At 42.8% G+C, this 24,858-nt stretch overlaps 1 protein-coding gene across 18 annotated transcripts in view; it reads left to right on the top strand.

Moving 5' to 3' along the window:
* The window catches only part of 1700020N01Rikl (RIKEN cDNA 1700020N01 gene like), a 133,155-nt gene extending 109,927 nt beyond the window's left edge, over positions 1-23,228 (top strand). For 4 of the 18 annotated variants that reach the window (XR_010062833.1, XR_010062824.1, XR_010062823.1 and 1 more), the window contains one exon: positions 56-23,228. The gene's annotated coding sequence lies outside the window, so the exon portion shown is untranslated. The remainder of the gene's footprint in view (positions 1-55) is intronic. The other 14 variants (XR_005497694.2, XR_005497690.2, XR_010062834.1 and 11 more) reach the window with 14 other exon arrangements.
* The last annotated feature ends 1,630 nt before the right edge of the window (positions 23,229-24,858 follow it).

Genomic DNA, 24,858 nt, shown 5'->3' with positions numbered 1-24,858 from the left:
CCCAGATGTAAAAGCGCTATTAGTAAGCAGCGTACATCTCCGTCTATCTCCACAGACCCCCTTCCAGTCATCTGATGGAAATCGCTACATTCCCTTGCATATTTTAACCACACTGCAGTCAGATCTTCTCATCTTTGGGATACAGTGATGATAGTGGACAGGTGGAAACCTCGTCCTCCAGGCCATGATATTAAGAGGTGAGTAGACTGGAGGGAAGAAGTGTAGCTCTGCCCTCCGACCTGGTGCTCTTGCTCCTTTCAAAGATGTCCATAGGAGACCCTCTGATCTTTCAATCATGAGGGGCAGGGAGGGAAAGAACGGGGAGATGTGTAGAGACGTGTGTTTGTTGCCGTGGTGTGCACGAAGTCAGAAGACAGGCTCAGATGTCAGTCCTTGCCTCTATGTGTTTGAGGCAAGGTTTCTTTGTTGCTTACTGCTGCACGGCTATGCCAGGCCAGCTGATTGAGAGCTTCCGGGGATTCTCCTGTCTCCAAGTCCACTTCCTCTAGAAGAAGCACTGAGATTAGAGGCAAGCACTACAGTGTCAGGCTTTAAGTATGACGAGGGTTTAGGGGGCTCAAACTCAGGTCCTCGGCGTCTACATCAAATACTTCACCCCCGAGTTATGTCTGCAACCCAGGAATCTTTCTCCTAATGAGCCAGGAAACATCTTCTCATCAGACACCAAGTCTGTCTTGTTCTTGGACTTCCCAGCCTCCTCTGCTATAAGGAATAAAACCTGCTGGTGTGAGCAGCCCAATCAGACCAATACCCAGAGATCTTAAACTTAGAGAACATTCAACGGCAATCACCCGGATGATCCTGAATTTAATCACAAAAATCATCTGTATTATCTTCAGAAAGGACAAAGAAAAAAGAAAAAAGGAAAACCACAACAATAACAACAAAATTTAAACATTTAAGCAGCCATGCCAGTTACAGTAGTGGATCTGCTGATCCAGCACTCAGGCAACAGAGGTGTGGTCTTGAGTTGGAGACCAGCCTGAGCTATAGAAAGATAACCTAACCAGAGCTTCCAGGGACTAAGCCACTACCCAGAGACTATACATGGACTGACCCTGGGCTCCTACCTCATAGGTAGCAATGAATAGCCTAGTAAGAGCACCAGTGGAAAGGGAAGCCCTTGGTCCTGCCAAGACTGAACCCCCAGTGAACCAGTGAACGGGATTGTTGAGGGGAGGGTGGTAATGGGGGGAGGATTGGGAGGGGAACACCCATAAAGAAGGGGAGAGGGAGGAGTTAGGGGGATGTTGGCCTGGAAACAGGGAAAGGGAATTAACAATTGAAATGTAAATAAGAAATACCCAATTTAATAAAGATGGAGGGGGGAAAAAAAAAGATAGCCTGTCTGAGAGGATCTTAAAGGTGATTTTATGCCTGAACCTAGAAATATGAAGCTTTCCAAAACTTTCCTTTTTAAGTGATCACAAGACAGAGAAGCTTAAAAAGAAGGTCATTTATCTTGCACCAATACACATTAATTCGCACTTTTTGAGAGGGAACAGTTTATATTTCCCCATTAACATATATTAACCTTCTACATAAAGGATACTTTCTTGCAAACACAAATAAAATTCCCAGTGGGTGAATCCTGGCAACATCTGTCCTATTCTATAGTCTTAACATAGAAGTCATCAACGTCTACCACTGGGGGTCAAACAGCTCCTTGCTGCGTTGTTCAGGTGTGAGCTGAAAATGTTCTGGACATTCTTAGCATGAAGCAGAGGCCACCTTTGCTTTACAACTTGTAGACTAGTTCCTAAGCAGCCTTTTATGGAGGAGGACTGCTGTTCCCTACTAGAAAGAATGGCAACAAAAGAACAGTGTCTGTTTTATCTGAGAAACAAGTGGATAATGTTCACACTCTCTGTGTCCTCTTTGTCGCCACTATCTTTATCCTGTGTTGAACCTCTTCTAGCTACTAAAGACTTCCTTTATATGTCCTATGCTTAAGTAACTTCCAGTATCCCAGCTTTTTTTTTTAAAGCAAGTGAGACATTAGTTTACTTGTTTTCTAAGAAAAAGATTCCAGTCTTTAAAATTCACTTTCCTTTGGGTCAGATATTCTTTTTTCCTGAAGATAAAGATGATGATACAGTCAGTTGGTCATGGAGGCAGAGCACCCTTGAAAATGAGGTCCCGAATGCTCAAGACAGGCTCTTGCCTCCCAGATGAAATGCACAGTTTCTGGACCCAGAAACGGAACCGAGTCCAAAAGAACAGCAAAACATTAACCTTATTTTCCGAATCTCTTTACCCAGGAATTAAAGTGTGGGTGATATTTGTTTGGTAAAACGAAAATGTCTCAAGGCTCTCTAAGCCTGCAAAAAAATTCATTTTCAGAGTTGCTAAATGGCTTATAAGCTTCATTAGTAGTCAGTTGTAAGTATTATTAATGCTTAGAAAACTGTTAAGTGACCAATAATCACTCGTGCCGATTAATTATTACCCTGCCCTTTACCTGACTCAGAGGATGCATTTAAATAGCCTGGGGGTGGGGGATGGGATGCTGGGTATCTGGGCTCCTCCTAATTATCACTGGACTATTTAAGAAAGGACATTTGCAACTCCTTGGGGACCAGGCTGTTGCTGAGGAAACATGAGGACACAGATTTCTGACAACAGGACTTGGTTTTGAGAACTCAGGCTACAAGACTGAAACGAATAATGTGTTCTTCTCTGGAGGCAGATGGGTAGTTATCAAGAACTTCCTCCAACAAGAAAGTTTCGGATCCCTGCCACATCCTCCACCCCCTCACAGTGCCGGTTTCCTCCTTCTGGAATTCTCCACTGTAAGCAGGGACCTGTCAGCAGAAGGGGGAGCGAGCTTGTTGTTGAGTCTCTTCCTTCCTTCCTTCCTTTCTTTCTTTCTTTCTTTCTTTCTTTCTTCCTTTCTTTCTTCCTTTCTTTCTTCCTTTCTTTCTTCCTTTCTTTCTTCCTTTCTTTCTCTCTTTCTTTCTTCCTTTTTTTCTTTCTTTCTTTCTTTCTTTGGTGGTGGTGGAGGCAGGGGTGGGGATGGGCGTGAAAACCTGATTGATCCCAGTGGGTCAGTTCTCTACATCTAGGCCTAGGTGGTGATCCATCTTAACTAGTGCCTGCTGTGCTAAGGAATGCTGGTCTAGAACTTGACCCAAGAAACCACGGTGGTCATTAGGGCTATACCCAGCATGCCCCAGCAACTACTTGCTGCTCTCTTCTGGCACTGCTGCGCCCAGCAAACAGCTATCTAAGGATTTTGGAAGAGATAGTGTCCTTAAAGTCTCTGAGAATGGAGAGGGCATTGCTGTCAGACAGAATCTTGCCTTATTTCCCTTCAGACTAGAGACATGAGTAATTAGCCATCCCACCCGCAGGCTCCTGACTTGCCTCTCTGGAGTGAGGACTTTCCACTTGCCTCTGGCACCCAGCATTTCTGAGCATTGCCCTGACCTTCCCCTTTATGATCTCCTTCCCAAATTGTGACAGCCAGCTTGGACTTGACCCCAAATTGCCCAGGCTCTTCTTCTAAGTGAATACCAGGGAAGCAGCGGTGACTGAATCATGCAGGGCCTCCCCTTGCACACATCCCCCATTCATCTTCAGACTTTGAGTTCTGGGGACTCTGAGCAGACAGACAGTCACCTTGAAGTCTGAGCTTTGGACCACATTCAAGAATGTAGCTATGTCTTTTGCTGGGGTGAGGAAGGGGTGAGCGGTAGTGTTATTACATTTGCAGTATTGACTTTATCCTCCAGCTCTGAGCAATGGGTTTACTTGAGCCTGGTTACTGTCTTGACCACACAGCCAAACCAGCAAACCCTCTGAGGCCTGGCTGTGGGTGCCTGCTCTGCAAGTTTTTCTGTGGCCGTGTGTATGTAGCACTTTCCAAGAAGTCCCAGAGCAAAGTTAAAACTAAGAAGGAGTGGTGTAGACCAAGCATTCAGCAAAGCCCCTTGTGGAGTCTGGGAAGGATGCTGAACAGAATTCCTGAAATTACCCTGCACAAGAAGGGAAGCCTTAATAGTAAAGTGCAGTCGATGCTGTCTGACAGAAGGGGTGTGTCATCATCTCTGAAAATGGAACGATCCGGAATTAACTGTTGATCCTTTTATTGGCTCTTTTTATAGATAAGGATCAACGGCTTAGCCAACATAACTCTTATGAAATCTCAGCAAAATTAGAACCAGAGCCTTCCTCCCTTCTGGCTACACTGTTTTCATTCAGTAAGTGCCCAGTGCCCGTTTAAACTCACGGCATTGTAATTTAACAATGTAGGAGTGTATAACTGGTGTCAGGAAAGATATAAAAGATATATTTCAATAGATAGCAAAGCACCAATCTGGTTTAAGAAACACACTAAATATATATCTCTTTCTGCTGCTTTGAAGCAATAGGATATCAATAGGAAACACCTTTATTTCGGCTCACAGTTCCAGGTTGCAGTTTGTGATCTTGGAGAAGTCACAGTAACAGAAGCTGAAAGGAACTGGTCACATTGTATCCACAGTCAGGAAGCAGAGTAGTGCGAACACTCTGGCTACTCTCACTCTCTTCTCACTTTTAAACAGCCCGGGATGGGAATGACTCCACCCCCGTGCCTTCCCATCTCAACCAATCTAAGCAAAACACCCCCACAGGTATGCCCAGTTAGTTGTCTGCCTTCTGGGGGAGTCCAGTTCTCACCAAACAGACGACTGAGGTCAACTATCACAGTGAGTATTAACTCTTTAAATAATTCAAAGTAATCTGTGCTTACGTGGTAGTAGGAGTTTATGTAGGACCATAAAAATACAGGTTAAGGAACCCAACACAAATTCTTAAAACCCTAATCCTCCAAAACTCAGAAATCTCTCGAGCGCTGGCATAATGCCACAGTTGTGTGAAAAAATGTTGTATAAACCAGGACAGACAGGCAGACAGACAGACAGAGAGACAGACAGATAGTGCATATGAAACAAGTTAATATGCTTCAACTTGGTCTTGTCCCCATAATATCTCATTATATATGTGCAAATATTTCAAAATAAAAAACAAATCTAAAATCTGAATCATTTCTGGTACCACAAACTCCAGATAAGAGATATTTATCCTGATATAGTTTGTAAGTCTGGCTCAAGTCAAGACCCCGTGTTGAATATTATGGAAAGTAAACTGAACGACTGCACACATATTTTAAAGAAATTAAACCACGGCTACTTATTGCTGAAATGCTTCTAAGATCCAGTTATCATTCTTGAAAGGAAATGTCTTAATGTTGATTGCATTCATATCCAGTCTAGTTACATGGACTGTAGACACAAGTTTACAGTTATCCTCAAGGAGTCAGACTTTCCTGCCCGGAGGCAAAGCTCTGGGCTATAATGTTGACTTTGTTTATTTAAATAATCCCTTTGAACAAAGCCCAAAAGCTTAAAAGGTATCCAAATATACTACCAGATCACGGTTTCGGCAGCCATCTGATACTAAAAATATAAAAAGATCATGATTTCCAATGACCTTGATTTATATAAATGTATACACACATCCTTATGGACTTATAGGAGCTATAAAAAATTAAGCAATATTGCTCTTAAGAATGGAGTGCATGCTAGAAGCAAAAAAAAAAAAAAGGTTTTTATGGAGTCAGAAAGATGGCTCAGTGACTAAGAGCATGTACTGCTCTGGCAGAGGACCTGAGTCTGGTTTTCAGTACCTGCAGAGAGTGTGTGTGTGAGTGTGAGTGTGTGTGTGTATGTGTGTGTGTGTCTGTGTGTCTGTGTGTCTGCATCTGTGGGTATCTCCATCTGTGTGTGTGTTTGTGTGCATTCATGTGTAAATGTACACACACCCAGACACACACAGTATATAGACATGTGCACAACTGTCTATAACTCCAGCTCCAAGATCTGATGCCCTTTTCTAGCCTCTGGGAGCTCTCTCCTGCATCCACATGGTACACATAAACTCACACATGCACACGCGCATACACACACACACACACACACACACACACACACACCAATAAAAAATAAATAAAATTTAAAATAGTTGCATTTAATAAAAGAATGAAACCATATTTCAAAGGAGGACAGATTTTCAGATCTTTGTGTACTCAGTCGAACTGAGGCCTAATACCATTGTGTCTACTGCAAAGTCCATCTCACCAGAGAGAAAAGAAGGTAGACATTTGTGGTATTTTCATATAAGAAACCAAAACTGTGTACAACTTTCTGCTCTGACTGCATTGCCAGCCATCGATGTGACACTCGTTTCCCAAGAGTAGAGTGGAAAATAACCGTGTAGTAAGTGGTAATATCCTCTCTCAAGATTGACAATGCTCCCTATTCATGGAGTTTTACAGACCGCAGAAGTTTTTGCAAAAACATTTTTCACCACAGATTAATTTTTCTTATATCATGCTTTTTGAAACATTCGTGTATCAAATATCCTTTGAAACATATCCACTAATGTTATCGCTGCAAATTCCCCGAAGCGCTCATGATTTTCTAACTAGTCTTGCTAAATTGATTGGTCAGATGGTTGAAGACTAATGAAGAAAGTAATTTTGAATTCTCAAAGCAAGCCAATAAAAACTAATAATTTGAATGTGTGGCTGGTTGCTAGTACATTGTTCTCTCCAGCAACCTATGCTGATTACAGCAAAACAGTCATTAAAAATCCTCCAAAGGATTACACTCAAACTGCTACATTGTTTCAAGTAATGTATTTCATTTTAGTCAAAGTCAGAGATCTCCATCCCTGCTCAGTCAACCTTGATCCTCCACTGGCTTGACTTGGCACCTAAAGCACTCTCTTAGCAGTAGAAACAGGTACCCTGTTTTCCCCTGTGTCCATTCCCCCTCACCCTCTGTCCTTTCTTGCCCGAATGCTGCCATGTCTAATGAGCTTACAATTACTTCTAAACTTCTTTCCATGAGGAGATCTGCATGCCAACTGGGAAGACAATGTAATCAACCCACCCCACAGAAGTCGAGGTGTGTCATGTGACAAGCGGGAGGCGGTGAAAGGGGTATTCGATGGAACTCTCCTCGAGGCTGCTAAGCTCAGTATCATGTCGGTCTCCCTCCATGTCTGAGAGCTCCCAGTGCTCACAGGATACAATCGTGGAGTCAGCTCAGGCAGAAGGCGAGTTTCTCCTGGATCAATAACGGGGTGGAGGAGGAAGACAAAGGGGAGGGGAGAAGAGGGGGCAGGCAAGCAAACTGGAGAAATGGAGGAAGGGAAGGGGAGAAAAGAAAAAGACAAAGAACTAAGGAAGGAAAGAGCGGGAGGATACACACTTATCTGTTTTTGTTCTTTGACAACAGTGGCTTCCACGTGGCCAATAAAGATGACTTTCGTTAAAGGGTGACATATCATCCAGCCAATGTCATAGTTTCTGCAGCTGTGCATCAGCAGTTACTAATCTGGCAACCACTGTGTAGTCAAAGAGCTACCTGAAAAGCCACTCTTGTCGAAGAACAACACAATCACATGTGTGCTCATGATTGGACGCCTGCCGATCGCCATCTAGTTTTGTTGTTAGGTAAAGTTGGCGTGACTGTAAGGCATGGCGAGGCCGTGGATGGACATCCACCTGCCGTTCTGCCACTTTCAACTCAGGAAACACCGGCAGCAGCCAGTTAGGTCTAAGTCTGAAGGCCTCGGGGTACCACTCCTTTTCCTTATGCCAATAAAGTGGACTAAGAGAAAGAAATCCCTTTCTGGCTGATGGAAATGATCCAGGGATGCCAGCCCAGTCCTCCTCCTCCCCTCCTCTGGGTGAGACGTTCTGCTTCTCAGTCCTCTGTTATAGCAACAGAGGCTTAGCGCTCTCTTCCTCCATAATCCTGCTTGTGTGATCTTTCCAAAACACTGGCACACCAAAGTCCGTTCACTAAGGAGCTTATGCACTCTGCGTGCCTTGCCTTTGACAGAGGAGAAAATTTAAGCCCCTTAAGCAAGCACCAAGGACATTTGTGACTTGTGGCATCTTTAATTCTGCAGTCACTAATTCTCACTAGAGCTTCACCGACTCGTTGTATGAAATGGCCGCCAATCCTGAACATGACCACGACCTTTCCTGGGGCCATGTCTGCAGTTAGGCTGATTCATCAGCTTGCTTCTCTTTTTGTTTTCTAACCAGCTGACTGGCATCAGCTCACCCATGACAACGTCTTACTGCTCCCACCTGACCCTATAGGCTTCCTGTGCCCACACTCTGAGACGCTGCTTCGATGGCTGCTCTCCTCTTACAATGTTACTTCCTGCATAGAGATAACTGTCGGAATCTGCTGATTTCTGTCTTCACACTACATTTTGAACTCCTTCGGGTGGGTGCATGCAGAACAATAGAGTGACTTAATTAAATACACTTTTGTCAAATATTAATGAATTAATAATATCACTAAGAGCCAACATGGTAAGGGGCAGGGAGGAGAATAGGGAGGAAGAAGAGATTTAAGAACAATGGTGATGATGGTGGAGTTATTTCTCTATACTGTTAACTAAGTGGTTAAAGTAATAAGAAACCAGAGCAGGCTCCTAAGGCACAATTGACTTGCTTTTGGGCAAAACAGTTCGCCTGTTTCAGTGTCAGCTAACTTCATAGCTGTTCACAAAAGCAAATGAAATATTATAAGGTATCTACAATATTTTATAAGATATATTAAGATCCTAATGATTAAGGATATTACAATGAAGAATCTGGTAAATGGGAACCACAGCCATTGGAATTTGACTATTTTCTGTCTTGGCAATCTACCATAGCAAAGAGCTTACTTAGCCTAGGGTTTTAAGACAGAGAGTTAAGCAGAGAAGCCACTCTGATGCAGGAGATGTGAGGAAATAGAAAGGAAGGAGGGGACATCAGTCCCATCAGGGAGAGGCCCTCACCACAGTCCAAGCCTTCCCTTCTTTCCATGCTCTATGTCCTCTTGCTATACAGCATAGAGAGATAATGAGGGACCAGGTCACACTCTGTGCCATGGTGGCCTGGACTAGGTCAAGGGCTTCAGAGTGGTTTCTTGTGACTGTGTGGGGCAATCTCCCCCCAGACAACAATTTGAGTTACCTCAGCACCAGCTAACCATTTAGATGCATGAAGCACTCACTTGTCCTCAGGCTACTACGTTAGTCTGTGAGGTTCTTCATCTGTTGTGTGAGTATTTTTCTCCTCTTCCATCACTAGGTATTTTCTCCTTAGTTTTGCAGCTATGACTGTCAGAACTATTCTTATTTACTTATTTATTTATTTATTTATTTATTTATTTATTTATTTATTTATTATGCAGTTTTCTGCCTGCATGTATGCTTACAAGCCAGAAGAGGGCATCAGATCTCATTACAGATGGTTGTGAGCCACCATGTGGTTGCTGGGAATTGAACTCAGGACGTCTGGAAGAGCAGTCAGTGCTCTTAACCTCTGACCCATCTCTCCAGCCCCAGAACTATGCATATATTAACTTTTATAAAAAAAAACCATAGTTCTCTTTCTTTCTCTTTCATGTGACTGTTGCAGATTTTTTTGTATTATCTTTTAAGTCTACGATGAGTTTATCAGATTTTAGGTCAATAAAACCTACTGGTACTTTGGCTGGGATTAGATTTCGTCTTAGATCAATATGAGAATAATTGGAATTTTACTATTCAAAATGTCAGCTCATGAATATTTATCTGTTCAGCCTCCCTGTTAGTCACTTGGTCCCCAGTTGCTGATACCGTTTTGGGAGGTTGATGGACCCTTGAGGACATGGGCCTCACCACAGAAGTGGTCACTGGGTGCAGGCCTTACGGGTTATAGCCAATCCCATTACCAGTGCAAGTTCCCTCTGCCTCATGGCAGCCACAGGTTTGTAGCCACAGGCTTTTATTTCCATGGTCACGATTGTGTCATTGCGTGCTATTTCTGTTGCCAGTGTCTTCCCAACTACAATGGACCAGATCCCCTCATGCCGTGAGCCCAAATAAATGTGATCTCCCCCAAGTTGTGTCTTTAGGCTGTTTCATCACCAAGGTGACAACAGTGGTGTAGTGTAGCTCACACCTCTGCGACTTTATGTTTATCCAGACCAGCTTGTGATTCTTTCAATGGCATCTCAAAGCTTTTACTACAAAGCTTTGGGCTCTGAAAACCTCGGCTCTTCATAGTTTACAGATTTTGATACTGGAGTAGTTCAAATTGCTTTTTAAATTTCACTTTCCCTCTGTTTCTCGTAAGTCCATCCTATATTTTATGTATTGATTTTGTAGCCTGTGGACTTGGGAACTTTACTCCTTGGTTCTTGTTTTCTTCCTGAATCAAGCTTTCCAGGGAGGACATGCTTTCTCAGCTGTAGGCTCTCCATTTGTCCCTAAATGTTTAATAAAACTTACCATCAGCTGGTGATCATGGAAAAGAATTAACTATAAACTTAGTTTTCTCTTAAAAGGGATATTTTAAGTGCTAGAGCGATGGCTCAGTGGTTAAGGGCATTGGTTGCTTTTCAGGGGACCTGCTCTTTGATTCCCAACACCCTCATGGTAGCCTAGAACCGTCTGTAACTCCAGTTCCCGGGGATGATCAGGGACCCTTTTCAAACTTCTTTGGGCACCAAGCATGTACATAACACACACACACACACAGACAGACACAGACAGACACACACACACACACACACACACATATATACACATATACATGCAAGAAAAGCATTCATATACATTAAATTAAATAAGTAAGTCTAAAAAATGTCAAGGGCTATTGTCCCATTTAGTAGGAATAGTTCACCACTGCATATATGACCCACATATAAAGACCCACAAGGCCTTTATGAAAGTCTGATATTGTAGTTTGAACATTTCTACTACTTTAATTATATTTTTATGAAAATACATTGAATTTTATCAAAAACATTTTTGAACTGATTAAAAAGATTGTTTTATTCTACTAATAATTTCAATATACTAAAGAGTAATTGATTCTTGAGATTTCTTTTTGTGGCAAACTACATAAAACATAAACTTTGTTCCTATATTTTTAAACGTATAGTTCAAAGGTGTTAATTGCATTCATACTCAGAATCTGTATATATACCTCATCTATAGAAATATATCTATACATTCCACCTATAGAACTCTTCATTTTGCAAAACCGAAACTTTGCGAGTATAAAATAATGTCCCATCCCTATCTCTCTATTCCTAGAGCCACCATTCATGTTGTTTCTATTATTTTTTTTTTTTGGTTTTTTTTTTTTCGGAGCTGGGGACCGAACCCAGGGCCTTGCGCTTCCTAGGTAAGCGCTCTACCACTGAGCTAAATCCCCAGCCCCTTGTTTCTATTATTTTGACAGAGCTACATCCACAGGCCCAGAAATAATTGCTTCACGAATATTGAACCAACCCTGCATTCTGATTATATATATATATTTCTCTACTAAAGATCAGTTGCACTATTAATAAAACCAACCTGATTCAAGTAATAATACCTAGAATAAACACTTGAAACATCTCAGTACTGACAAATGGTATAAGGCTGGTTTCACTGTTTTCCCTAACCCATGGGCCTAGGTTCAAACCAATGGCCCAAGAACCCTCTTTGTGTGTAAGCCAACTTTCTTAAATAAGTGAAGCCACCACCCTTCAAAAACAAAACCACAAACAAACAGAATGACCCAAGCTCTCTTTACAGCAAACAGACCAACACAGAAAACCACACGTGGACACACTGCATATACCAATCGCTCAAGGGGAGCCCAGCCCCAAGGCACATCACAGTTCCAGCACCTATGGCTCAGGGAACATTGCAGAAGAGAGGGCAGAAAGAATGTAAGAACCAGAACACCAGGAAGTTGTCTGTGAAGCAGCCTTTTCTAGAACTGGGTGCATCTACAAGATGGAAAAAAATAGCAACATCAGTAGGCATGTCCGATATCAATAGGCATGTTCAACATCAATAGGCATGTTCAACATCAATAGGCATGTTCAACATCAATAGGCATGTTCAACACCAATAGGTGTGTTTGACATCAATAGGCGTATTTGACATCAATGGGCATGTTCAACATCAATAGGCATGTTCGATAGCAACATCAATAGGCATGTTCGACATCAATAGGCATGTTCAATAACAATAGGCATGCTTATGTAGAAGGGAACGTTTCACAGGGCTATTAACTAAGAGTGGGGATATATAGGATGTTGAGGGGAACTGGGAGGAGCTGTATAGAGGAAAGACAGGAGAAAGTGATGTATCTGCCTCAGTTAAAACTAAATTCTGGGAGAAATAATCTAGGACTACATGGATTCCAACACTGCACTAGTGGACAGAGTAGAACCTGTTAAGTGGTGGAATTTGAAATGTGTCAAGACAACACTCCAGTTGACTTTTGGAAATGTCATAGTCAGTGAATCAAGGGAGGTGCTGGCTACAATTTGTGTCATATCACAGGGTAAATATCTAGGAAATAAAGCTTTAAATGTGAAACCAAGTAAAAGCTTTAGGGGTATATAGGTAAGATGTATTGAAAACCATAATGGGATCCAGGTGTGCACCGGTAGCCCCAGCCTTTAAGGGGGTGGGGCAACACCACCAACTTGAGGCGCACTTGAGTGAGGCTGTTAGAAAACTACAAGACTGTAGTAGGAAAGATCTGTCTGTCTCTGAGTCACATTCTAAAATCTAGAGAGAAAATAACAATAAAATCAAATGCATCCATTAAAAAAAGAAAAACCTAAAGCATTGGCTGAGAATTACCACAAGCAAAATCTAAAGATCGAAATCTGGCTTTAAAAATGCTAACTATAATATTCAATACCACAGTAGGTCTCAGAATTCTAGAGAAAAGCAACCAGTAATGGCTTTGCTATGGGAGAAGAACACAGACGAACTTAAAACTGGCCCTTCAAGATTTGTGCCTTTGACAAGAAACCAAGTCCTTAAACTACAGTAAGGTTACATTTGTCATTTATCATGTTGGCAAAAGTATAGCACATACTCTTCTGGTAAGACAATGGAAATAAACGATTAGTCTCATAGATGACTAGAAAGAGACAGAGTGCCCCAAACCCCATGGAAGACCCTGGGAGAGCAGCCACATCTAGCAACATTGTGTCAACATCACCTCTACTCTTGTGTTTTGGTTATAAGCTTTGCTTTCAAAGGCTGAGCTGTCTCTCCGGCCCCACATTTAGTCTTTAAGCCAGCTATAGTTTGTCTCTGAATCTAGCCATTACTTATCCCTGAACATGTGCAAAACAGACTATCAGCAGGGTGTTTCATACACGACAATTTGCAGCAGAAGATACTGGAAATTACAGAAGACTTCAGCAAATAGATTCCACTTGAGTAGAATCTAATACACTCCTATGGTTAAATACTCCATCGCTGTCAAGAAAAATGACAACACATTTATGTCCTCCTAGAGAAAGCTCTGTATTAGATGAGGAAAGCAAGATGCTTAATAGAAGACTAAAGACGGGCATACAATTTATATTTGCCTAACAAAAGAATGTAAGGCAAACAGAGAATAAAAGTGTACAGGGGGTGATGAAGGAAGGTAGTAAATTGGACAAAGAAAAGGGAAAATTTTAGTGTGGGCAATAGCTTTCTGTCACTATAACAAAATACCTGAATCTGAGTGGGTACTTTATAAAGAAAAGAGATTGGTTTAGTTCAAGTTTTGGATGTTGTGCTAGCATAGTTTTGCTGGCATTTAGTCCACTCCAGTGAGACTCTCATCATGGTGGGGCCCCACGCAAGAAGAGATCATAATGCAATTTAAGAAGTCACAGGAAAAATGGGGCAGTAATAACCCCCTACTGGGCTCAACCTCTTAAAAGATCACACCATGCCTTAGCATTACTACTCTGGAGACTAAGAACTTAACATGCTGACCTCTGGGGAACAAACCCCATCCAAATCACCACAGTGTGATGACTTTCTTTCATTTTAATTTGGGGCTTTATTTAAAGGAAGCTTTCTGGAAAAAAAATAAACTCATTTCCCTGGGAAGTAAAATGTTGCAACTTAGTAAAATGAAGAAAGCTTTGGTCCTAGTGAACGCGGTCCTGTGAGACACTGCATGAAGAAATTTCACCTTCATGGGAAGGTGGGGTGGGAGAGAGTAGACAGAAGAGAGGAGAGAGGTGGGGCTTCAATAGGGAAGGTGGCGCTCTCCAGGGTGCTCACAGGGGCGGTGCCCAGGCACCAAGTCAAGGAAAACAGCCAGGACATCAGCCCAGTTTATCCTGGCAGGAGCATGGCTGCATTCCACTCATTGTCTTGGTTCCCTCTGGTAGCTCATCAGCCAGGGAACTGAGGCCTTGCAGCTTCCCCCACGTGAAGGCCTCCAGACCCATTAGCAATACCTTCCACTGCTTTCCTTGAAACACTCTTCTATAATTACTTTTCTTTCTCAGGAAGACTGGCCCACTGGCCCTGACCTAAATTTGGGTTTCCTGATTCCATTCCCTTCTTATGGAAAGAGCTTAGAGTCTTCATCAAGCCCCACCTCTGTTGATTTCCAAAGAGACAAAGGCTCTTTTTTGATTAATTAACTTTAAAATCTTGTATGTGAGCATACCCTTTCTCTATTCTCCCCGTGTCCCCCTAGGCAATTGCAGTTCCTTCGTTTTATACATACACAAGCTTTATGGGTCTATATAAAACTTGAGGAACTACAGATGAGAGAAAGCATACAATATTTGTCTTTCTGAGGCTGGCTTAGTTTAATCTTCAGCTGTGCCCATTTCCTGCAAACATTACTTGGTTCTCCATCATGGCTGACAAGTATTCTTCTGTGTGCATACATAATGAATGCAAACATGAAGATCAGTTAGCCTCTGGCCTGAGTTTCTTTGAGGCCAAACCCATAATGTCATGTCTTCTTTCTGCGTTCCTCTGTTGCTGGGTGTCTGGGTTAGTTCCAGAACCTAGCTACAGTGAACAATCTCAACAGTAGTATCACTGTAGTATACTCCATCTCTGTGGTAAGTTGACTGAAAGCCCGTCGGAACTAGACCTCGTGAAGGCTTTGGTTTGTTGAGAAACTGTTTTGCCCTTTTGAGACAGAGGATCATGTGTCCCAAGGAAACCCAAGCAGGTGGTGATTCTGAAGTAACTTGTCACCCCAGAGCTCATGCCAGCCATGGGTACAAATCTTCAAGTGTCCCCCTTGAAGCTGGGAAGCTGGGTCAGCGAGGCTACTCACATACTGATCTTTGCAGGCATCAAGACACGAAGATCGCCACTTCTGGCCTTCTCCTTCAGCTCTGACCCCAGGATTATCCTTCAGTAAACTGTATCCTCTACTACACACAGCAGAGAACAGTGATGTTGGTGTCGACAAAACATACATCTGTTTCAGGGCCAGGACATATTCCCCCAGGGCCCCATACAATGATGCTTGCCTTGTTGCAGATTCTGTAGCAGAGAGGATAAGGGGACATTAAAGGACAGTTATCCTCAAATGCTATCCACACAGGAGCATGCAGAGAAAAATACTAAAAATAAGCATGCCAGCTAAGTGTGGAAGGCCACACTGCTTTGCAGCTGGCAAGGCTTACTCCTCAAAGGGCTGTGGACAAGCAGTGTCAGCATGACCAGCAAGTTTCCAAAAAGTGCAGAGTCCCAGGTCCTAGCCCACACTGGCAAACCCAGATTCTGTATTTTAACAAGATCCCGTTGATTGATATGTACACTCAAATTCACCAAATGCCAGCAGATATAAGTGAGATGCTACCACACTCTTGCCTGCACCAGCCCTTAGATGTTTCCTGGTGTTGTTGGGTCTTAATCCACACTAGTGTGTACACCATGGCTGGTCCTCCCTGGGAGCCATTGAAAGGAGAGTGTGGGATGAATCTCTCTTCTTAATCAACTTGACTGTTGAGTTTGCATGAAGCAAAAGTCTAGTGAGCAATTCAAAACAGAGAGCCTTAGCTTTAAAACCCCAACCACAGTTAGAGACACTTCCTAAAAGAGAAGAGGGAGGCTCAACTCTCACCTCTTAAACTCAAGATTTAGTCCTTATAGTCCCATCTACTCCCCAAAACATGGGAGTGGGGCACCCCCATTCAAAGAAGGAATTCACCCAGACTTTCTTCCTTGTAGCCAATTCTATATTTTCACCCTGAAGCTATGGGTTCAGCTGGACTAGTTCAGCTCCTGGGGTCTGTAGGCCTTTGTAGTGGTGACAAAGACAGCACTTCCTGATATATGAGTTCTCCACTTTTGCACTGATGTGAGCCAAAAACAGGTAAGTTGCTCTAGAAGACTCATTAGTTAGTGAGTTCGAGGCCAACCTGAGCTGTATGGTAAGAGTCAAGGGTCCAAGAGTTGAGAATATAGCTCAGAGTGTGGGCACCCTGATCTTCAGAACTGACAGAGACTTGCTTGTCTTGGAAAGACAACTCTGTACATATGATCCAAGCAGTGTGGAGCTAGACTCCCTGGGTTCGAATCCTACTTAACGTAGATCAGAAACCAGGATGCACTGGCTGTAAGTACTTAGCATCATTATGTAGGATGAAATAATTTCTAGAAACCCATCAGAATGCCAGCACCTTGGCGTTAAAGAGTATTTTGAACTGATTATCTGGGAACTTGAGACAGGCCGACTGCAGAGAAAGCCATTCGTATGCTTGAAGCACACCAAGAGCATTTGCCGTGGGCATGAAAAGGGCAAGCCAAGACTTCCTGTTGCTGCTTCTTCAGCCTTCAGCTCTTGGTTCCCTGTGTAGGGGCATCCGTTGCCCCCATGCAGGCGCACGCATTGCTCTCACGGAGGTGCATGCTTCGCGTGTGGGGGTATGGCTCCGCCTTGTTGCCATTCCCCTTTGCTTCTACCCACTCTTTTAGGTGAATGCCATCTAGTTCTTTTTCTATTGCAGAGCAAGCTGCCTTCATCAAACTCTTTCCTTGCAGTGAGGATGGACTGCAGGAGTCAGCATGAAATGATTTCCGTACAATTGAAGAGCTTCAGGATATAAGCAAGAAATCAAAGAGCCATATGCAAGTGGAGAATTTTAGCACTGACATCTCTCTTTTTAAAGATATGCTAATTGTAATAAGGTCTTTTTTTTAAATCAAAGGGTACTTAAAATAGCTCCCAGCAAATCTGAGGGTTTGCGAACAATACTCTTGGTATTCTATCTGGTGAGTCAGCTCCTGGGTGACACTCTGCGCTGGGTGTCATCAGGCGTGACTCTGGGGATTAGTGCCAAGAGGGTTAATGTGGTTCAAGTGCTAAGAAGACAGGTCCCCTATTTTACAGAGTGCTGAAGCATTTATGTGGGGATTTAGAATACTTTCAGGTGTTCTATGAAACTCACAAAGTTATTTTTAATTCTTCTTAAAGTAGTAGAGATTCTTAACAAAAGTTTATCTTAGAGAAGTAAAGAAAGAGCTGTTCACGTTATATAGTATTGAGAACACTGAGAAAGACCACTTATTCATTATTTATATGATACTAACAGCTAACTTTAAAAGCCTTGATTTTCTTCCATCAATAACATTGTGCATAAAAACCCATATTTTGCTGGTAAGGTTAAATGAGATAACATATATGGGACACTTAACAGCATGCCTTCGTTGCTATTACAAATGCCATAAAGCACATAGTCAATAACTGTTCAATAAAGCTTAGCATACTCAAGCGATCCAACTTTTGAGTCTATGAGCCTTCTCCCTGCCTACATTGAGCGTCCATCACCAGGAGTATGTTTACATTCAGAGCACCTAGGGCATGATAAGAGCTCAATAAAGTATAAGAGTCTTTGTTATTTCTACCAGATGAACATGCTAATTCATTCATCAAATATTTTGAAAGCATTTAGGCATCTCAGTGATTTGAGGGAAACTAAGGTAGATTGTCAAAGTTTAGTTATTTCGGATAGGAGGAACATGGCCTTGAATCAAGGCAGCTGTGTTCACAAGACGTTCCCAAGGTCTAGCCTATTAACTCCCCAGTAGTAGAGGTAGGGAGACTCATGAACCATATAAGGCTCCCAGAGACAGAGCTCACAGACCCTCCTGGGATCCACACAAGACCCTTCCCATTTCTGAAGTTATATAAGATTTAAACAGTTGACTAGGTTAGAATGCTTTAGTACAATAGCTAATGGAAGGGTCCAAGAATTACTGAAAACCCTAGACTCAAATAATAGGCAAAGACAAAGAAAGTTTATTCTTCAGAAACAGACAGCATGCAGGGGTCAACCTCGAGGGAAGCCCACAGGCCCCTTTTAAAACCACTTAGGGATTCTATAGTTGTGGTTGGGCTTGTGGTGATATTTGTACACTTCTGATTGGTTCATACCTCGAGGGAGAGAGGATTACCTTAGAGGGACTTTTCCTATATCTGGTGTAAGCTCCTGGCCAGATGTCAGGGCAGCTGTTGATTGGTTGCCCTTTTTCTGCAGTTCTTCCAAGAAGCCTGAACTGTCCTTCTGGGAAATTGATGCTTAAGTCCTAACATGGCTCTCTGTTCTAAAATGAAGTGAGTTAGGTCCTCTTGCTAACTAAGTCACCTGGGGGATTTTTTTTCAGTGGTCCTGAAGCATTGTGTTCTAGGTAGGACTCTTTAGCATATGCAAGTTCCCCAGAAGACTTCCAAGAATATAGCTGCATTCGAATTCCCCGTGTTTCTAGGACCAACTCATTTCTTCATCAAGTTGGACTTGAATAGAATCCTGTCTTTGATCTGGCAGTGTACTTTGTGTTTAGGATGAATAAGCATTTCTTTATGACTCTTTAGCCACACAACAAAGATGTAGTCACTTATTGATGTATAGATTCAATTGGTTTGAGGTGAGCTGAAAGTGAGCAGAGAGATAGGCTAAGAGTTTGAATTTCAATAAGAGGTAGATCATGGTACTAGGACAGTCCAGGGGTGTTAAAATTTAGAAATAGACAACAAATCAGGGATTGTAGTTTTCAGAACTTAGAGATATTTATCAGATATCCAAGTAGCAGGTCATAGAGGCAGAGGCAGTTAACATATAAAATATTTACATGAGTGTACATAGAGCTTGACAAATAAGTGATGAATAAATACTGAATGAAAAAATGTATAGAAAAAACAAGCAAGACCTGCCTTGAGAGCTTAGGGGCTTCAACTCTCAGAACTTGGAGAACCACAAGTGGTCAAGTAAAAGTCCCAGACATCTTATTTTGAACCTATGGCTTTGTAATTTCACAATATGCATGTCTTAAGCGTGACCCTCAGCCAGTCTGATCCTTTAAGTAGCAAGCTGCCTGCTTGTTTTCTAGGGCACATCTCTCCTTTGACTTAAAGACAAGCACAGTTATCTGAAAGGTGGCTCAGAAGCAAATGTCAGCCACATCCTGACTCTTGTCTTGTCTAGACAGCACCTACATGTGGGGACCATGAACAAGCACAGAGGGACGCTGAGAACGAGGAAGAGAAGTCAATGCATGGGGTTCATGTCCACTGGTGTGATCTGAAGCATGGTTGTGGTTGCCACCATCAAAGTGCTGTGTGAAGGATGGAAATGGGCATTAGACAACATAATATCACCAGGAGAGTGTAACTTAAAATCTGTTGTGTGTCACGCACTGTCTTTAAAACTCTGGTGTGGGAGGGCCCCTTTGGTGGAGGAAAAGCAGCTGTAGACTGCAATAGACCCCATCAAATTTCCCCTTGAGTTTGTGACTCCGCTTCATCTTTGCTTGGTAAGAATATATTTTTAATGTATTTATTATTTATTTCTTTACTCACCAGCCTTGTAATCAAAGCTGACTGCAACACCCATCTTTGGGTATAACCACAAATGTTTAGAAGGTAGTATGATGGGGACAGCATGTCTACTTGGTAATAACAAGAGTAATAGCTTCCCCCTGAGAACCATGACCTGCCAAACAATGAGACTTTGACCAAGTTCTCAGCACCAGGCATGAATCCCTCCTGTGAGTCAGGTCTCAAGTGTAATCAGAAAGTAATTGGTTGCTTGCCCAGTAGTCACGCTACTGTTGTAGAAATGGGTACATCTTGCCTGGCAGGTCAATAACATAGTATACAGGTGTTGCGTGAAGTTTTAAGCTCTGGACCCAGCCATGCTACCAGCCCCCACCCAGTGTACTAATTGTTCTGTGCATCTTTAACTCTAGGAGGTGAGCGCACTACCAGCAGTCCTCCCAGCTTCCCTTGAATCCTCCAATAAAAGACACACACAGTTTGTTCTTTTACAGTTTGCCTTCTTGGGACAACTGTTGGGCGTTACTATCGCCCGCCTGGAAAAGTATATATACCCTTGCCAATTTATTATCTCTGTCTCTCCACCTGCCCTAAACTTCAGTGGCAAGTCCCACCTAGCCCCTATAGTAGAGGACAGATACCCCAGTTTCCCCCACAAAACCTCACATAATTGCTGAGTTCTTCCTCCACAGCATGGCAGAAACCTTCCTCCCTCTCCTTCCTTGTGTCTACCATTTCCTTTTGGGACCTGTAAGTGCTGACTGTACGTTCCACCCAGCAATTGGCCCCAGGCTTTCTTTACTGACAAATCAAGAACCAATTGGGGAGCAGGACCTTAGCACTAGAACCACTCCCATCATACAGGAGTCATAGTTCTGCAAGATTTTTTTTTATTACATTTCTCCTCCAGAGCAGGCTGAATAGCAACTTTCTGGACTATGGAAGCAGGGGCTGGGGGGTTGGAGGTGATGGTGGGCTACAGATCAATGGGAAGGATCTGAAGTGAAGATTAGAAATTTCTGATCAACCAGCCACTTCAGGTAGAGCCAGCATTGCACATTTTATAGTGCTCCCAGGATGATTGCAATGGATAACCAGATGGGGAGAGCCACGGATAGAAAGTTCCAGATATAAACACTAGGTTGTGGCTACATGGACCACATCTCTCTAGTCTCCCCATCTGGATAACATTAAATATCCAGTGACCATCTGGTTAGATCATCCCCGGACTTATACCATTCTTTAGATGGCTCAGATCTCAATGTCTAATGTCATTGCAGCCTCTGATCCTAATCATCCTTCTGATGTTGGTTTGCCTTGCCACCCTTTTCTTCCCCTTCAGTAACAGCTTTGGAAGATACACCTTGAGATGCCCCACTACAGGCGAAAGGATCCTGCACCACTGGATCGTGGATGGAGTGGAGTTCCAGACACATATCAGCACTCCCCGGACAAGAAATAAGTGAAATATTTCACTGAGTGACAAAGACTCTAGGATTGATTTTCCCTCCACTATCACATAACCTAACCTACCCAAAGCCATGCAGAAACAGTTTTCTAGTAAAGAGTTGTCAGAAGAATGGAGGCCAAGACCATACATAGCCCAGTGTCCTCTCTCCTTTCTAAATAGCAGATGGCATCCATTACAGACAGGGAATGTATTACAGGTCCCTCGTTGCTTGCCCCAAATTCAGGATAACACCTAAGCACCCAATAGTTTGTAGTCCCACAGTTTGTAGTCCCATGGTTTGTAGACCCATGGTTTGTAGTCCCACGGTTGGGTTGGGGATTTAGCTCAGCGGTAGAGCGCTTGCCTAGCAGGCGCAAGGCCCTGGGTTCAATCCCCAGCTCCGAAAAAAAGAAAGAAAGAAAGAAAGAAAGAAAGAAAGAAAGAAAGAAAGAAAGAAAGAAAGAAAGGAAGGATGTTGTAGTCCCACGGTTTGAGCCCTAGTCCCTCCTGGGATCATTAGGTAAAGCAAGCACGACCACGAGCCCTGTGGTACTGTGATGCTGGCCTCATAAAACAGACAGTAAAGTGGCTAATGAACAGAGAGTGCATACAATCATCGTGCTGGACGGTGGGGTGATGCATGCTTTAGTGGGGCAGTACTGTATTCAGAACAGTGTGTGTTGAAGTGGGTAGACAGAAAACAGGGGTCTACGACAAAGCCTTAAATGCCTCTCTTCTCTGAGTCCTTGCGAGGTCTTAAGATATTATTATCCTTTATTCTTAGACAAATGCAAAAGCGCTTGATCCCCTAAAAGAAACAGCACACCGGGAAGAGAACCAACTCCAATTAGAGGACAGCAGCTTCTGTCAGCCGGCCACCAGCAGCTGCAGCTCAAAGTTGGAAAAACGCTGAAATTATACATCCAAGAATAATGTCTGGCACTTTATCATGTGTAACAATATACTATGCGGCCCCCTTTTAAACTGTAGAGTAGTAGCTAATGGGAAGAACTTGAAGTATGATTAAAACTCCAGGTGATTACAGTGCGATACAATTCTGCAACTGTTTTAGTTAGGATGAAGACCCACAGGAGAGTTTCTATATGTACTCGCCACAGTGGGCACCCCAGGGTGTTGATATTGGGGCAACTCTGAATGAAAGGGCATGTACTGTTTTGTTAATCATCTGGGGGGAACGTTGTTTTAAAAATTCATCTTTAGGAGAAAAGAATCAACACGGAGATCTATTACCTGGGAGGTTTCTGACACTCTTCTAGACACAATGTCTACTATTGTGCTTGTGTTCCGTACCTAGCCACCAGTTCCTCAATTAAACAAAATCAGCCTTGAGCTTATCTGAGCTTGTCTTATCTGAGTCCTTGTGAGGTCTTAAGATATTATCCTTGATTCTTAGACAGCAGGCTGAACATTCTCAGTCTGCTGCTCATAACTGTGTTAGAGAACAGAAAAGACTCCGGTTTAGGGACATAGCCGTGCAGGAAGCAAGTTGTAGCAGACAATGGAAACTATCTTGTAATCTCAGCTGTGAAAAGAACTCGAGTAATTAAGAAAACGTTTTGTTCCCCAAGGTCTGGCTCCCCTGTTTGTTCGCTGGAATGACTTGGCGTTTCTGGAGTTCACAACAGGCCAGAGACTGGTTCGTTAGCACTAATCTGATTAAGACTTGTGTTTCTTTGTTCTGTGTGTCCTCAGGTGGCAATTTTGGCTGAACATCTCACATTTTTGCCTTGTGCCTAGGTACAGAAACATAGCTTCGCCTGTGCGTTACGTAAGAAGGTCACAGATCTCAGGCCTCGGTCTGCAGTGCTGAGCGCTTTTCTTTCCAAACTACCTTCACATGTGAATTTTACTGACCCTCAGGCCATAGCACTGCAGAGCACTTAGGTACAAGCAGAGGCCGGCATTGTCCCAGAGAAACTGACAGGGGGACAAACCATTCCTTTTAAACTCCATAGAAAAGTTTTCCCAAGTGTATGTACAAAATTAGTGTATAAATTTAAATACTGCAAATTGAAATAATGTATTAAGATATGTGTATACAGTTAAATAGCTAGAAATAAATTTATGAAAACTTTCTCTAAATCTCTCTAGTAAATTGGTAAATAAATTTTCCTTCATCTATTTAGATATTTAGCAAGTTGTCTGAATAAATTAAGATTAATTTGTGACCTGGAGTCTGCTGTCAAGACAGATAGAAGCATGTTAGAAGGGCCACTTGTCAGAAAAAAGGAACTGCAATGTAAGCCACTAGTGTTAGAGAAATCACAGAACCATCTGGAAGAGGGTTTAAGTTAGATGTGAAATACAGGTAGGGCCCAGGAAAATGTTATATATTGAAAAGCAAGAGCTTTGTTCACAAATAGGTAGGAAAGATTGTTGGTGGGAAATGTCAGTGGGTACCATGACAACAGTCCCACTGAAGCATCCTATAGTAATAGATATATAAACATATGCCATGTACTATACCATAAACGTGTGCCATATAATAACATAAACGTACACCGTGTAATAACATAAACATATACTCTGTAATAACATAAACACATAATGTGCAATAAATCCACATAGACTTTCATATTCATTGAATCAAGTAGGAAGAAAAGCTATTTCTGCTATTACAATAATTAGAAAATTTGTTATTTCAAAAAATTAAACTGTCCTTTTTTGTATTCGTGTCATTCAGGTCACTGGGGAGTGAAAATGAAGTCAGGTGTTAGGGTGGTTCCGGATGGGACAGAAGTCCCGAGAGAGGTCAGGCTGCGGTTCTGGGTAGTTCCGTGTGCTCTTGGGTCTCAGCGGAGGTAGAGAGTCTCACTTTTCTCCCAGCCTGTCATCATCTGAACATGAAGTTCTTGGCTCCTGGAGCAGCAGACCGATTAACAGAAACTCATGTGACCCACGGGGGATTTTTAATTACAGTTGGTTTGGTAACATTTACACAGCTGAAGGTGTCTGGTTCGTTACGAACCCCCGAAGAACCTGAAGGTGTGCCAGACTCGCCTTCGGCCTGTGAAAGATAGGCAGGTCATCTGATCAAAATAGACATGATGACAAGCCCTCAGATCTATTTCATCTGGGGACAGTCTCCTCAGGTTCCGCAATGACACCAAAATAAACTGCTCTCAGTTGAGAGGAACCAATACATCCATGGTGTAAAAATCTACAGAAACATAGCTGCACAGCCTCCACTGTACCCGGACTCCGGTTTGCAACAGGGTGAAACAGAAAATCCTTCCTGATCTTAAGTCTCAAACCACCACAGACTGGGAGTGAGGATAAAAATCAACCCTTCCTAACGAGCAGGTTTCAGTCTGTGGTACTTAGCAGGCAACCCTAACGTTAACAAGCTTAGTTCCAGGAAGCGCCTTCTGGACCAAGAGATAAGACTGCTCTTCCCCCGCAAATCGCATTTTCTCAAATATTTCTTTTTCCAAAGCCGAGGTGTAAGCCTTCTAATAGAATTATGCAAATTCTGTCCTAAACTCTGAATGTTTTAAGAAGGAAAGATCACTTTGAAGCGTCACGAATATGCAGGCCTCACATTGCAAAAGGAAACTGGGGACTGCAGTCGGTGATGGAGACCGGGATGATAGCCCGGGCAGGACTTCCTGCATCTCTGAGGTTATTTTTGCACAAGCACCTCCTGCCTCTGAAGGTCAGTCTGAATAGAAACGCTGACTGGCCATTAGGGGATTATCTGCTTGGCAGAGCA

The sequence above is a fragment of the Rattus norvegicus genome, chromosome 1 (assembly GCF_036323735.1).
Source record: "Rattus norvegicus strain BN/NHsdMcwi chromosome 1, GRCr8, whole genome shotgun sequence".
Taxonomy (NCBI): domain Eukaryota; kingdom Metazoa; phylum Chordata; class Mammalia; order Rodentia; family Muridae; genus Rattus; species Rattus norvegicus.
This window is presented reverse-complemented; position numbering and strand designations above follow the sequence as displayed.